Source organism: Bos grunniens, chromosome 1 (assembly GCF_055505025.1).
Source record: "Bos grunniens cultivar Pamir isolate PY7600 chromosome 1, Bosgru_T2T1.0, whole genome shotgun sequence".
Taxonomy (NCBI): domain Eukaryota; kingdom Metazoa; phylum Chordata; class Mammalia; order Artiodactyla; family Bovidae; genus Bos; species Bos grunniens.
Genome location: NC_141165.1, coordinates 133,750,605 through 133,767,375, shown reverse-complemented (window position 1 = coordinate 133,767,375; position 16,771 = coordinate 133,750,605).

The following is a 16,771-nucleotide window of genomic DNA, read 5'->3' as shown; positions in this document are numbered from 1 at the left end:
ATGTGTGTGTATGTGTGTACATATATACACAAATGTATGTGTTGCATTTTTTAGTGTCCTGAAATGGAGCATGTGTTGCATTTTTATAATCAACAGGGACTCTTAAAAAGGAAACCATGATGTAGAATGAATAAAGTAAAAGGACAAACATTTAGTTCTACAGTTAAAGGTATAACAAGAGGATATAATAAGCATACCACTGAAACTCTATCTTCGTCAGTGTTTAATAGAGAAAACCAGACTCAATGGAATCAACATTTTACTTAATTCAAACCTTGATCTCAATCTCTCTTGATTAGTCTCCTACTGGTAATAGTTGGAAGGAATTGAGAGATGTGGACTCAGTTGGCATGGATAACAACGTGGAGGTGGTTTTGTTTCTTTGCCATTAAATTCATGGACAGGATTCTATTTTATCTTTCCTCACCAGTTGCCCGTGTTTGCTCCAAAAACAGACAGCTTCCAAAAGAATCAACTTATTTCAAGCCTATGAAATATCTTGTGGTTTTTGTTCAAGGATAGTGAATAGATTCTTAATCACCTTAATTTAGCTTAGTATTAACCTTACAAAAATATTTGCTTTAACAAATCTTCAAACAGAAGACATTTAATCAAATCTATTTATTTCAGAAAGAGAAAACAAAATCAGACTGTAACAGGAAAACATGTTTCTGGATACATCAGTATGCAAATATATTTGGCAAATATATTTCAGATAGAAGTTTATCATTATTAGTTGGAGGAAAGGCAATGATAAAACACATAAAGGTAAAGGATAGTTAAGACACTTAGGAAAAATAAGATCAAAGAGATAACTGGATATTAATAATACCTTCTCTCTCTCATCTTTACATAAATTAGGTGGTTACATAATATTTTCCTCCTTGTGTTTTAAAATATACAAATATTTATTATTTTGGCAAAATTCTGCCAATTTGCTAAGATTTTTTCCGCTGAAATCACTAGCTCTTTGTGCAATTTAGTAATTTTAGATAACATTTGGGAGGCTGGAAGGATTCAACATGAATTCTAATATACGAGCCTGTAGGAAATCCTGATTTGAACACTAAGACACTCATATATGTTGAATGAGAAGAGAGTTCTGTAGTCAAATGAATTTAGGCAATTAAATTAGACCCATACAAAATTTTATTTTTTGATTGCAGATATTTTTGAAACTTGGCTATACATAAAAAATAAGCATACACTGAAAAATATGAGTGCTTATGAAGAATTTTAAAACTTTATATCCACTTAAAGAATAAAAATATAGTTGTCAAAATGAATAATGAAAAGTTCCAACTGAAAGGTTGTGTCAAATGCTGGCAATGCATCTTTACTGAAGCACATTTTCCCCTTAGCTTTCATATCTACTATCAGAAGAATGTCTTTAGGTCGGAAATGGCATCTTGCGTGACAGCCCCATAGAGATAATGTTCTTCCTAAAAATTATTTTTTCTCATAACCAGCCTTTTGTTTATGAGGTAACTTTTTCATCATTGTATTTAACAGTAATTTGAAAGAAGATTTATAAAACAATTTTCTACTCATTTATCAGAACAAAATCCTCCATATTTTAAGTTCTTACCTGATACAAGACTCACATAAAAGTAGATATTTTAATGAGGAGGAATGGCTACAGTAGTTTACAACCTGGTCTTTGGGACGGATGACCTTGAATTTCAAACCCAGCTTCATCACTTGGTAAGCCATGATCTTGAACACATTACAAAACCGTTTGAACTTCAGTGTTTCTTATTAGTAAAAGGATAATAACAGGACTATTAAAAATAAGAATTAAAGCAACAACAAACTTAGCATGATGCTGGAATAAGAATATGCCTGAAATAAATGAAACAAACAGTTATTATTTTTTTTTATTTCTTAGATTTCAGTGAGGACATTTGATAGAGTACAGATCTATTTCTGGCAAAAGTGCTACTCCCCCAAACATGTGTTCCCTGCAATCTAGTTTAAAAATCCTCATTGTGTATTAATTTCTTAGGGAAATCTGTTGCTTTGTTTACCCAAAGTGAAAAAGACTGGACAAAAGACAAAATTTGTGTTTTTGCATACATGTTTTGTCACTATTTAGACAAAATCATTATTTCAGTGTATTTTTTCTTGGGCTGCTCTCTTTCTACTAAAAATTTGGCAAAAACACAATATTGCAGGAATTCTCTACTTTCTTCTTCTTCCTGAAAGTCAATAAACCCTGATGGTTTAGAATCATATGCACACCGTTGTTATTCTTTGTGATTAGGTGATTTATTTTGCAATTCATTGGACCTTTACACTGATCTTGCTGTATATGAGACACAGCAAAGAGCAGAGTAGTATATATGGTGGATGTCTATTCTACAGGATTAAAACTAAATGATGACTATATCCTTCTACCTTTCTGTCTCCTCATTCTATTAACTTTTGAGAGTGTAATATTGAAACTCCAGCTAAAAATCTTAATTTATCTATTAAAAAATGTTTGTAATATATAGATGAACAGTATGTAACATTGTTCTGCATTTTCCAAGTCTTTTGTAAACGTGTGCTCATACTTTCATAAGTTAAAAAATAAAAAAATAAGGAAACAAAAGCAAAAAGACTAAATGATGAAGATCATGACTATCAAATGATTAAATAATGAAGACAGTGACTATGAAACTTTTATGACTTCATCAATGAAATGGACAAAACTTAAATATTTAGAATATTGAAGTGAATCTATTTCTTAGTGGCATAAAAATGTGTGTGTTTGTATTTATGTATAGAAGGCAGTTACACATAGCTCATCTGCCTTGTAGGGTTGAGTCCTAAATAGGAAGTAATAACAGTGTAGCACCTGCCCTCCTAACGACCCAACTGCATAGATGGCTCCATAGCCTCCACCATAAATTATGAACACTTTTCCATTCTGGAAATAGTCATTTGACTTTCAAAGGATATTGTTATGAAAGTCTAAAAAAACAGTGTTTTGTCTTATTTGTAAAAAAAAAAAAAAAAAGAAAGTTGAGGGGAAGGAAGGTAGTATTTCCAGTCATCATATTTCTTTAACTGATCTTGATCATCTGAAAAATCGATCCATCAAATCTTAGGCCATGTTATGCAGGCCTTCAGCAGAATTACAACAACTGGAGGCCACGGATACTACTTTCTTACTTTTCAATTTTTCTGTTTTTTATATGTCCATCCAAGTACTCCTAGTTCATTCCTAGCCTAATTTATTTGTGTCGAATTATACAAAAAAAAGGTGGTTTTGATTTTTGAAGAGGAAGTTTTATTATATCAAAGTTTATTTTAAGCCAACATAGAAGCTATAGCAAACATAGACTCTTTTATCTGCAGTCTTTTAAAAAGTGAGTTTTTAGTTCCCTACTACCTAGTTCAGTAGAGAATGAAAGAGTCAGGAATAAACTCTAATTATCCTAATTGTATTGATTTTACCAAGCATCTACTTATCATATCATATTTGACTTAACCTATGATATGATTCTTAGACATGGTATTTTATTTTAACCATACATAATTTTACTTTTTTTTTCTGTTAAGCCATTTGGTTTTATGATGTGTGGGGGGAATATAATTGTGTTGAATGAAGTCAGTTCATGGTTTAAGCTGTTGATCTATGGAAATACTATACATAGTGAATGAAATGACTTGGGTTGACCCATATAGAGAAATCTATTTTTAAATGAAAATCAAGACAAATGATGAAAATCAAATGGAATACAATGCAGTTTGCATGCTGATCTCAATTAAAATCTATTAGTTATTCAAGGAAATCAACACTGACTATTCTTTGGAAGGTCTGATGCTGAAGCTGAAGCTCCAATATTTTGGCCACCTGAAGCAAAATGAAGAGGAACTAAAAAGTCTCTTGATTAAAGTGAAAGAGGGGAGTGGAAAAGTTGGCTTAAAGCTCAACATTCAGAATACTAAGATCATGGCACCTGGTCCCATCACTTCATGGGAAATAGATGGGGAAACACTGGAAACAGTATCAGACTTAATTTTGGGGGGCTCCAAAATCACTGCAGATGGTGATTGCAGCCATGAAATTAAAAGACGCTTACTCCTTGGAAGGAAAATTATGACCAACCTAGACAGCATACTCAAAAGCAGAGACATTACTTTGCCAACAAAGGTCCATCTAGTCAAGGCTATGTTTTTTCCAGTGGTCATGTATGGATGTGAGAGTTGGACTGTGAAGAAGGCTGAGCACCGAAGAATTGATGCTTTTTTTGTGGTGTTGGAGAAGACTCTTGAGAGTCCCTTGGACTGCAAGGAGATCCAACCAGTCCATTCTAAAGGAGATCAGTCCTGGGTGTTCATTGGAAGGACTGATGCTAAAGCTGAAACTCCAGTACTTTGGCCACCTCACGTGAAGAGTTGACTCATTGGAAAAGACTCTGATGCTGGGAGGGATTGGGGGCAGGAGGAGAAGCGGAGGACAGAGGATGAGATGGCTGGATGGCATCACTGACTCGATGGACGTGAGTCTGAGTGAATTCCGGGAGTTGGTGATGAACAGGGAGGCCTGGCGTGCTGCGATTCATGGGGTCACAAGGAGTCAGACAGGACTGAGCGGCTGAACTGAACTGCACTGAACTGAAGCAAAAAGCTGAGTTATTGAAAAAGACTCTGATGCTGGGAAAGATTGAAGGCAAAGTGAGAAGGGGAAAACAGAGGATAAGATGATTAGATAACATTACTAACTCAGTCCACATGAATTTGAGCAAACTCTGGGAAATAGGGATAGATATAGGAGCCAGGTGTGCTGCAGTCCATGGGGTCTGAAAGAGTCAGATATGGCTTAGTAACTGAACAACAACACACATTTTAAATTAAGCTAATATTTTTAATTGTAGGAATTGTAACATTTACTGCACTGACATGATTTGTCCATACATGTCCATAACCATCTTGGCAAGTGGCTAATGTTTGGACATTTTTTTCTTCATATCTTGATCTTCACTTATATCTGCTAAAGTAGCTGAAAACAAATTATCCTCATGCCACTGAGAAGACTGACCTTCCCTGAAACCTTCTTCTTTGATTTGCATCTTTCATTTAACTTTGAATTTAAATTTTGCTATTTATATAACTAAATTATTTTGTCTTCTGTTCTCTTTTATTTTTGAAATATACAACACCCTTGCCATTTTATAAACTTCCTTTATATTTAAAATAATTTTAATATAGCAATTACCGAGACTTCCCCAGGTTAAATCATTCTTACACCCTCAAAACAAAAATTATACTTATCCAAGACAAAACCAGATCTCATGGAAAGATTTTTTCTTTTTACCTAAACAAATATAAGTACTGTAACATTACGGTATTATGTCTGTTTAAGGTGGATCTGAATTTATTTTCATGAATGAATTTGCAGATTTATTCTGTAAAAAAATTGTAACTCTGGGGTATATGAGAATATGCATGCATGCTAAGGCATTTCAGTCGTGGCTAACTCTTTATGACCCTATGGACTGTACCCCACCAGGCTCCTCTGTCCATGAGATTCTCCAGGCAAGAATATTGGAGTGGGTTGCTGTGCCCTCCTCCAGGAGATCCCCTAACCCAGGGGTCGAACCCTTATGTCTTTGTCTCCTGCACTGGCAAACATGTTCTTCCTGGCGCCACCTGGGAAATCCACATGTCTCTAATGATACCAATGGGGAAGGCAATGGCGCCTCACTCCAGTACTCTTTCCTGGAAAATCCCATGGACGGAGGAGCCTGGTAGGCTACAGTCCATGGGTCTCAAAGAGTCAGACTCGACTGAGTGACTTCACTTTCACTTTTCACTTTCATGCATTGGAGAAGGAAATGGCAACCCACTCCAGTATTTTTGCCTGGAGAATCCCAGGGACAGGAGCCTGGTGGGCTGCCATCTATGGGGTCACAGAGAGTTGGACATGACTAAAGCGGCTTAGCAACAGCAGCATTAATGATACCAGTATGTTATTGTCAGAAGTTTATAGTCTAAACACTTTTAGCCTAAAACCATTTGTAATTTTTGTTATTGGATGAAATGTGTGAAATGTGATATTTCAGAACAAAAATATGAATTTGCAAAAGGTACAGAATTTTAATATTTTTTGGGGGGAAAATTTATGCTCATTGTTCAGTAACTCAGAGTGAGTATGGTAAATCCTCTATTTAAAAGAAGACAAATTATAAAGCTATCCTTTCAGTGCAGGGAATATGGTGTTTTAACAAATAATGATAAGATCATCATGAATGAACAGTACTTGGGTGCATGATATTTCTTGTGAGTCATTCTTTTGGATGGCAAGTCCACTGGCCATGAGCAAAATTTGGCAGACTTTAAACCCAAGATGAGCCAAAATTATAAATAACTAATACACTAAATTATAGGCATTCAAGTAACCATAAAGAACTTGGAAGTTCAGTTTAATTCAAAAGACATATCAAGGTTTCTGTCTTGGCCAGGCAGTGTATCAAGATGGTTAAAATTTTATTCTTGATCTCTAGAAGCAAACAACCTAGCAATACAGACACATATGTATGAAGAAAATAAATGTGATATGTGCAGTAATAACATATGAAATAAATAGAAATAGCCTAAATAATAAAATTCTAGTAACAAAATATTTTTCCATTATATGGGTTACAAAAAAGATTTCCCAGGTTTTCCTTTCCATATTATCCTTTGTGAGTAAATGTTAAATCTTTTCTAACTTTATCTCAGTTACACCTTATTGATGCCAGTTCTTTTATTTTTCTGTTATTTACTCCAGGCAAAATAACTTTAATAGGGAGGGCAGTGTTTCTCACTGCACTGGTTTACACATTTTAAACTTCCTCCCATATTTAAAAATCTCTTAAATAATCCCAATTATAAGGAGTATTTTTGATCTAACTTCAGGCAACATAAATGTATTTGGGCAAGTGACTTATAGGAAAGGAAGACTGCATAAGTCCAAAGTGTTTTACTGCAGAATTATCCTGCAGCCACAATATTGGTAAATACTATTGTATAGAATGTGTATTTGTTCTGGGCAAGAGACGTGGATTTGTTACAGGTTCTCTTGGGGCCATAATAGTTGTGTTCTTCAAATCCAATGATAAGGGATCATTCTCTTTTCCCTTCCCCAAAGGTATATTCATCCCATAAGAATATGTGCCTGAAATCATCTATCTTGGTCTTTCTGTCTCTATTGATAATAAATGAATATTTTATTTCTATCATAAAAATTACTGCAAAATCAGTACTCATGGTCCCCATTTTCTAAACTGTATATAGCAGACTTTTGTTTACCACTAAAGTTAAGATCATTGAAATATACCCACTGGACTGAATCTTCTAGAAGTTCAGTTCAGTTCAGTCACTCAGTCGTGTCTGACTCTTTGAGACCCCATGAATCCCAGCACACCAGGCCTCCCTGTCCATCACCAGCTCCCAGAGTTCACTCAGACTCACGTCCATCGAGTCAGTGATGCCATCCAGCCATCTCATCCTCTATCATCCCCTTCTCCTCCTGCCCCCAATCCTTCCCAGCATCACAGTCTTTTCCAATGAGTCAACTCTTTGCATGAGGTGGCCAAAGTACTGGAGTTTCAGCTTTAGCATCATTCCTTCCAAAGAAATCCCAGGGCTGATCTCCTTTAGAATGGACTGGTTGGATCTCCTTGCAGTCCAAGGAACTCTTAAGAGTCTTCTTCTAGAAGTATCCAGACATAAAAATTTTAAGACTGTCATGGAAGAATTTAAGGGGTTAAACCTAAAAGCTTAGCAAATTTCACTGTCTCACTGTGAGAGAATACTCACTGTGGTTGATACTGAGGAGAGAATCCTGCCTCTTACCTGGATATATTTCTGGGATAGGACTTCATGGTATCATGGCTGTTATGGGGTGAGAGGATGCTGAAGGTGGAAGAAGGGCTTCATAAAAGTGAGGCCTGAAATATATATTTCTCTCTGCCCCTCCATCTGTCTGTCTGTCTCTCTCTCTGTCTTGCTCTTCTGTAAGTCTTTAGGGAAAAAATAAAACAAGATAGTATGCTTTGGTCTTAAGAAAAAAGTAACCAGACTCTCCCACCTTCCTCATATGTGGAATGCATCATGGTTGCAGGAACACAGCAAGGGCTCCAGGGTACTTTTGACACTTTAAATCTCCTCCTATTAGTAGTTCTTAGGCAGTGACTGGGATTTTGAACAAAAATGGCATCTTGAGGGTGAATGAAGGGTAAGAGATATGCAGGAGACATGTACAACTCTCAGAAATCCCCAAAATACTTTTTAAAAAAGAAGAGATCACACTGACTTAAGATGTTTATGTTAATGGTACCCCACTTTAATATCAGATGGATATTTCTTAGTGACATAGGAATTAGATAAGAAATCACTAGTCTTGTAACTTTACCTCAAAAGCACTGGATGTTTTTATTTATTTATTTATTTTAGTCTTTATAGGGTCTATCAATTTGGGGAGACAAAGCTTGAGCCAAAATGTTCTACTGAGGAGAAAGGAAAGAATTGCACAAAAGTGGCTTTCAAGTTTTACACGTTTATATATGTGTGTACATCAGGGTAGAAATTTTAAATGGCAGCACAACATTGCTCACTGATGAAGAGCTGACTGTTTTAGATTTTCCTTTTACATATATCTGAATGAATTTGTAGACTGAAATCGTTAACCTGTTATTTTTATGCCATTTTCATTAGAGTCTGACCCACTTTTGAAAAAAATACAAATCAGGCAATAAAGAGTTACACAATTTTAATAAGTACCAACCATGGTCTGAATTTATCTTCAAGCTTCACAACTGAAATTGGAACTTTCCAGATCACTTTAAATTAAATTGATTAATAATACATCATGTTAAAATGAATTTTTCATGGTTTGGGAGCTAATGTTCTCAATTATTTAGCAATGCAAAGTGTAGGCAACTCACACACAAACAGCATACAGGAGATGATCCGTGAACTTTCTCTTAAAACAAGATGATAAATGGCCTATTTTTCTATCATACTAAAGCAGTATGTTAATTTTTTCTACTCTGAAAACATTTGCTCTCCAGGAAACAAAATCAGGACATGCACTGTGGTTAATAAAAATATAATACTAAACAACTTTTATAAAATTTAAAAAATTCTCAATGTGAATGTACATAACAGGAGAATGTGTAATTTAATAAACATAATAGATATATTACCTCATGCCTTTTGAATTACATTTCCACAATTATTAGTCTCATCTTTCACTTTAATAGAAGTTTAAGTTTTTAATTTTAAGCATTTTTGACATTACTAGGTAATTCTATGCTTTAAGATTGGTTTGCATTACATGTGTTTTGTGGCATTAAAAAATAAACAATATGCTATTCACATTTTGAGCATTATATTCTTTGTAATTAACATTTACTTTAAAAAGTTTAAGTGGTTAAGATAACAAATTAGTAGATTCTTTCTGGGTGACAACTTTGCACTGCTCACTTTCACCGTTGTTTCCAGAATCAAAGAAGCACTAGACTATTGATCTCTCCTCTAGGCAAGCATTTAGACTTGAGTTTGATCCCTGGGTCAGGAATATCCCCTGGAGGAGGAAATGGCATCCCACTCCAGTATTCTTGCCTGGAAAATCCCATGGATAGAGGAGGCTGATGAGCTACATAATCCATGGAGTCACAAATAGTTGGACACAACTGAGTGACTGAGCACACATACACACTAGACTAAGGCATCTGAATATACTGTTAATATCTCATTATAATCCACCTTATTTTCTATTCTGTCAGCCTTCTCTTTTGCCTCTCTTTAGTTTGCTTTCATGAGAGTCACTATATTGTGATAATGTGTTTGAATGATCAATTTCTACAAAAATTGTGAGTGATAATATGAACCTTGCATTATGTAAAGCTTATATTTCTAGCTTTCTTACATAATTGACAGATAAAATTGCATATATTTAAAGTGTACAACATGATGATTTCATTAATGTATACATTGTAAAATGATTACTAAAATCAATGTAATTAACACATTCATCAGCTCACATAATTACCTTTTTCTCTCTCTGTGTGTAGTGCAAACATTAATATCTTTACTCTCTTAACAAATTTCAAGTATACATACAGTATTATTTATGAGATCAATATGCTGTGATCTAATACATTACATTCTGAAAACATATTCATCTTATAACTGAAAGTTTGTACCCTTTGATGAATATCTTCCCATTTCCCCCACCCCACAGCCTCTGCCAACCACCATTCTATCCTCTGTTTCTACAAGTTCAACATTGTCTCTCTTTCCCTTTTTTGATTCCAAGTACTGGTCCCATCACTTCATGTGAAATAGATGGGGAAACAGTGGAAACAGTGTCAGACTTTATTTTTTTGGGCTCCAAAATCACTGCAGATGGTGACTGCAGCCATGAAATTAAAAGACGCTTACTCCTTGGAAGCAAAGTTATGACCAACCTAGATAGCATATTCAAAAGCAGACATTACTTTGCCAACAAAGGTCTGTCTAGTCAAGGCTATGGTTTTTCCAGTGGTCATGTATGGATGTGAGAGTTGGACTGTGAAGAAGGCTGAGCGCCAAAGAATTGATGCTTTTGAATTGTGGTACTGTGGTGTTGGAGAAGACTTTTGAGAGTCCCTTGGCCTGCAAGGAGATCCAACCAGTCCATTCTGAAGGAGATCAGCCCTGGGTGTTCTTTGGAAGGAATGATGCTAAAGCTGAAACTCTAGTACTTTGGCCACCTCATGCGAAGAGTTGACTCACTGGAAAAACTCTGATGCTGGGGGGGATTGGGGGCAGGAGGAGAAGGGGATGACAGAGGATGAGATGGCTGGATGGCATCACTGACTCGATGGATGTGACTCTGAGTGAACTCCGGGAGTTGGTGATGGACAGGAAGGCCTGGCGTGCTGCGATTTATGGGGTTGCAAAGAGTCAGACATGACTGAGTGACTGAACTGACTGAACTGAACTGATATATATATACACTCAGATATAGGATTACTAAATATTATGGATAGTTGTTCGTTTTGAGGAAATTCCATACTGTTTTCCATACTGGCTGCACATTTTACATTCGCATGGATGATGTCCAAGGAACACTCTTCTTCACAGCCTCACCGACAATTCTTACCTCTTGTCATTTTGATAATGGCTATTCTAACATGTATGAAGTGATATATAATTGTGGTTTTGATTTACATTTCCCTGATGATTCCTGGTATCAAGCACCTTTTCATGTACCTGTTAGTCATTTGTATATCTTCTTGGGAAAAAAAAATGTCTATCAGCTTCTTTGTCCATTATTAAGTAAGATAAATTCCTTTGTTATTGAGATTTATGAGGTCCTTGTATATTTCAGTAATTAACACTACTTCAGATATACAGTGTGCAAATATTTTTGCCCATTCTCTAGCTTGCCATTATTTTGTTGATTATTTTCTTTGCTCTACAAGAGCTATAGTTTCACTTGTTTATTTTTGCTTCTGTTGTCTGAACATTTGGGATCATATTAAAAAAATGATTTCTTTGACTTTGGCAAGGAGTATGTTCCTTACCTTTTCTTCTAGGAGTTTTATGATTTCAGGTATTACATTTAAGTCACTAATTCACTTCCGGTTTATTTTGGTGAGTGGTGTGGCTTCCTTGGTAGCTCAGATGGTAAAGAGTCCACCTGAAATGCAGGAGATCAGGGTTTGATCCCTGGGTTGGGAAGATCCCCGAAAAAGGGAATGGCTACCCACTCCAGTGTTCTTGCCTGGAGAATCCCATGGACAGAGGAGCATGGCAGGCTACAGTCCATGGGTCACAAAGAGTCAGACATGACTGAGCGAGTAAGCACAGGCACATGTAATACAGCAATCCCATTTCATTATTTTGTATATGGATATCCAGTTTTCCCAACACTGTTTATTAAAGAGACTATCCATTCCCCATTGTATATTCTTGGCACACTTGTCAAAGATTGTTTGATAATATGGGCAAAGTAGATTATTGTATATGCATAGATTGATTTCTATGCTTCCTGTTCTGTTCCATTGGTTAAATGTGTCTGTTTTTATCCCAGTACTATACTGTTTTGACTACTGTAGCTTTGTTATAGTGTTTCAAATCTGAAGTGTTAGCATCCAGCCTTGTTCGTCTTTCTTAAGGTTACTTTGGCTATTTAGGATCTTTTGTGATTTCAATACAAATTTTAGGACTTTTTTTTTCTGCGATAAATTCCATTAGAATTTGATAGGGATTGCATTGAATTTGTAGATTACTTTAGATAGTGTGGACATTTTGACAATACTAGTTATTCCAGTACAAGAACAGATATTTTTCCATTTATTTGCATCTTCTGCAATTTCCTTCATCAGTGTCTTATTGTTTTCAACATATATTTCTTTTACCTCCTTGTTTAAATTTATGCCTAAGTACTTTATGGTCTTAGATCCTATTACAAATGGAATTGACTTCTTAATTTCTCTTTCAAATTGTTTATTGTTAATGTGTAGAGATATAATTAACTTTCATGTATTAACTCTGTATCCTACAACTTTAAAAGTCAATTTATTAGGTCTAACAGTTTTTCGTGGGGAGGCTTTAGAATTTTCTTTTTATATATAATATCCTATCATCTATAGTCAGAAACAATTTTATTCTTCCTGTCTGATTTGGAAGACTTTATTTCTTTTTCTTGCCTCATTTACTTAGCTAGGACTTCCACTGTTATGTTGAATGGAAGTAGTGACAGTCGTATCACTTTCTTTTACCTGATCTTACAAGAAAAACTTTTAGCTTTTCACCATTGACTGCGATGTTAGTTGTGGGCAAGTTGTATATGGTCTTATTGTTTTGAGCTAAGTTTGTTCTTTACTTAATTGGTGAAAGTTATTATCATGAAGGAGAGGGCAATGGCACCCCACTCCAGTACTCGTGCCTGGAAATCCCTTGGATGGAGGAGGATGGTAGGCTACGGTCCATGGGGTCCCTAAGAGTCAGACACGACTGAGTGACTTCACTTTCACTTTTCACTTTCATGCATTGGAGAAGGAAATGGCAACCTACTCTAGTATTCTTGCCTGGAGAATCCCAGGGACAGAGGAGCCTGGTGGGCTGCTGTCTATGGGGTCCTACAGAGTCAGACACGAATGAAGTGAGCAGCAGCAGCAGCATTATCATGAAAGAATGTTGAATTGTGTTAATATTTTCCTGCACCTATTGAGATGATCATATGATTTTTATACATCCTGTTAATATAGTATATCATATTTATTGACTTGCATATGTTGAAAAAATACTTTTAGCTCAGGGATAAATCCAGTTTGAGCATGGTGTGTGATCCTATTAATGTACTATTGAATTTGGTTTGCTGGTATTTTGATGAGGAGATTTGCATTGATATTCATCAGGGACATTGGTCTGTGGTATAATTTTCTTGTAGTGTTCTTATCTGGGTAATTTTGTATGGGTAATTTTGGCCTCATAGAATGAGTTTTAAAGTATTCCCTCATCTTCATTTTTTTGGAAGATTTTGAGAAGAATTGGCATTAAATCTTTAAATATTCGATAGAATTTACTAGTGCAGCCATCAACCTGAACTTTTGTTGGAAAATTTTGATTACTGATCACTGTCCTTACTAGGTATAAACCTATTCAATTTTTCATTTCTTCATAATTCAGTTTTGGTAAGTTATATGTTTCTTGAAATTTATCCATTTTTTCCCAGGCGATCCAGTTTGCTGGCATATAATTGTTTGTAATAGTCCCTTAGGTTCCTTTGTATTTTGTATGGTATCACTTGTAATATTTCTTCTTTCATATTTGTTTTTATTTATACAGTACTATCTTGGCAATGGCAAACATAATGAAACATGATTAGATCATCATAAATCCTAAATGCTATTTAGATATATGTGTTCTTTTTACATTATCATTATAGATGGCAGGTCCAAACATGACTAGTGGATAAAAGCCCTTTCTACTTAGAATGGATGTAGCATCACCACTAAATGTTATAAAGTATCATCATTAGAAAAGTGCCTTAAAAGTAAACTAACTCAATCAACTCATTGAGCAAACAAGGCAACTCCTACTTAAAAGAGTTTAGGTGCCCCAGGCCATACTGTTAGCTGAGAGGCAAGCAAAGAATAGAGACTTGGTGACTCCTTTCACCCAGTGTATGAGAAAGTTTAGAATAAGGGAGAATAAAAAAAGCAAACAGATAAAAGCTAAGTTTGACCAGGGTTTACTCTACTAGTTATAGAGTTAGAAGTGAAACAAACATCTCATATTCCAATTTTATTATTCACTCCTCTTCTAAAGGAATTTAACTAGCTAAGAAATTAAGTAAAAAAATTTGCCTAAAAGAGTTGATAATACAAAGAAGAATGTATTCAAATCACTGTGAAAAGGATAGTTGTTGTAGATGCAAGTCCTAAGTGATCAGAATGTACTTGTACTACAGTAAAAGTCATCACATTGAAAAGATGGGTCATAGACAATAGAAGTTCCAAGAAGAAGAGAACATTAGCATATCATGGACTGTCTCTCTGTATGCCCAAATTATAATGTTTGAGTTTTAGATTTTATAGGTTATTTTTTTCTGGACCATAAAGGTGGTATTTTCCTATAAGTCCCATTCAGTTCAGTTCAATTGCTCAGTTGTGTCTGACTATTTGTGACCCCATGAACTGAACCACACCAGGTCTCCATGTCCATCACCAACTCCTGAAGTCCACCCAAACTCACGTCCATTGAGTCGGTGATACCATCCAACCATCTCATCCTCTATCGTCCTCTTCTCCTCCTGCGCTCAATCTTTCCCAGCATCAGGGTCTTTTCAAAGGAGTCAGCTCTTTGCATCAGGTGGCCAAAGTATTGGAGTTTCAGCTTCAACATCAGCCCTTCCAATGAACACCCAGGACTGATCTCCTTTAGGATGGACTGGTTGGATTTCTTTGCAGGCCAAGGGACTCTCAAGAGTCTTCTCCAACACCACAGTTCAAAAGCATCAATTCTTCTGAGCGCAGCTTTCTTTATAGTCCAACTCTCACATCCATACATGACTACTGGAAAAACCATAGATTTGACTATACTGACCTTTGCTGGCAAAATAATGCCTCTGCTTTTTAATATGCTGTTTAGGTTGGTCACAACTTTCCAGGGAGTAAGCATTTTTTAAATTTCATGGCTGCAGTCACCATCTTCTGTGATTTTGGAGCCCCAAAAAATAAAGTCTGACACTGTTTCCCCTGTTTCCCCATCTATTTGCCATGAACTGATGGGACTGGATGCCATGACCTTAGTTTTCTGAATGTTGAGCTTTAAGCCAACTTTTTCACTCTCTTCTTTCACTTTCATCAAGAGGCTGTTTAGTTCTTCACTTTCTGCCAAAAGGGTGCTGTCATCTGCATATCTGAGGTTATTGATATTTCTCCCAGCAATCTTGATTTCAGCTTGTGCTTCCTCCAGCCCAGCATTTCTCATGATGTACTCTGCATAGAATTTAAATAAGCAGGGTGGCAATATACAGCCTTCCTTTTTCTATTTGGAACCAGTCTATTGTCCCATGTTCAGTTCTAACTGTTGCTTCCCTACCTGCATGCAGATAAATTACAAAAAAACAAATTTATTGCAAGAATGTTTTATAGCACATACCATACCAAAATGATCCTCAAACCAAACCCTGAATTGTAGAAATGATTTTTTGAATGTTCAAATGAAAAATAATCAAATACCAATGAAACTGGGTTGCCAACAATTTTTTAAAAATTTAACTTGACCTGGAAAGAAAACAGGTGAAAGTGATTTGTGATTTGCCTTCTTACCTGAACTACTTTTCTATTCAGGGCAATCAAATCTTCTAAATGAACTGTTCTGTGTATCACTACTTTGCACCGCAAGGAGACTATAAAAGTAGATCACACTGTGTTATAATGATAAGGATTTATTTTCTCTATTGAGGAAAAGTAGAATACATAATGTTCTTAAGGTCAAATGCATCAAGGAGAGTTAGCCTCATGTTTTATTACAGTGATGTGAATCATTTAACTAAATCCTGGAAAATTGTACTGAATAGCTACTTCTATGACCAACCTAGATAGCATATTAAAAAGCAGAGACATTGCTTTGCCAACAAAGGTCCATCTGGTCAAGGCTATGATTTTTCCAGTGGTCATGTATGGATGTGAGAGTTGGACTGTGAAGAAAGCTGAGCACCAAAAAATTGATGCTTTTGAACTGTGGTGTTGGAGAAGACTCTTGAGAGTCCCTTGGCCTGCAAGGAGATCCAACCAGTCCATTCTGAAGGAGATGAGTCCTGGTTGTTCTGAAACTCTAATACTTTGGCCACCTCATGCAAAGAGTTGACTCATTGGAAAAAACTCTGATGCTGGGAGGGATTGGGGGCAGGAGGAGAAGGAGATGATAGAGGGTGAGATGGCTGGATGGTATCACCGACTCAATGCACATAAGTCTGAGTGAACTCTGAGAGTTGGTGATGGACAGGGAGGCCTGACATGGTGCGATTCATGGGGTCACGAAGAGTCGGACACGACTGAGTGACTGAACTGAACTGAATATCATATGATTATAGTTCATTTGATATTCAATGTAGACCAACTAATTCTAATGGGTTTTTGTTTAGTAACAGTCATATATCAGCAGGTAGATAGGCCTTTGCATTTGGAATCATGAAAAGATCATACTCAGTGGTTAAGTTAACCATTCCTCTATTATCTTACCAGTAATACTCTAGATCAAAAAAGGGCCCTGTTTTAGTATACTACTAAAAAAC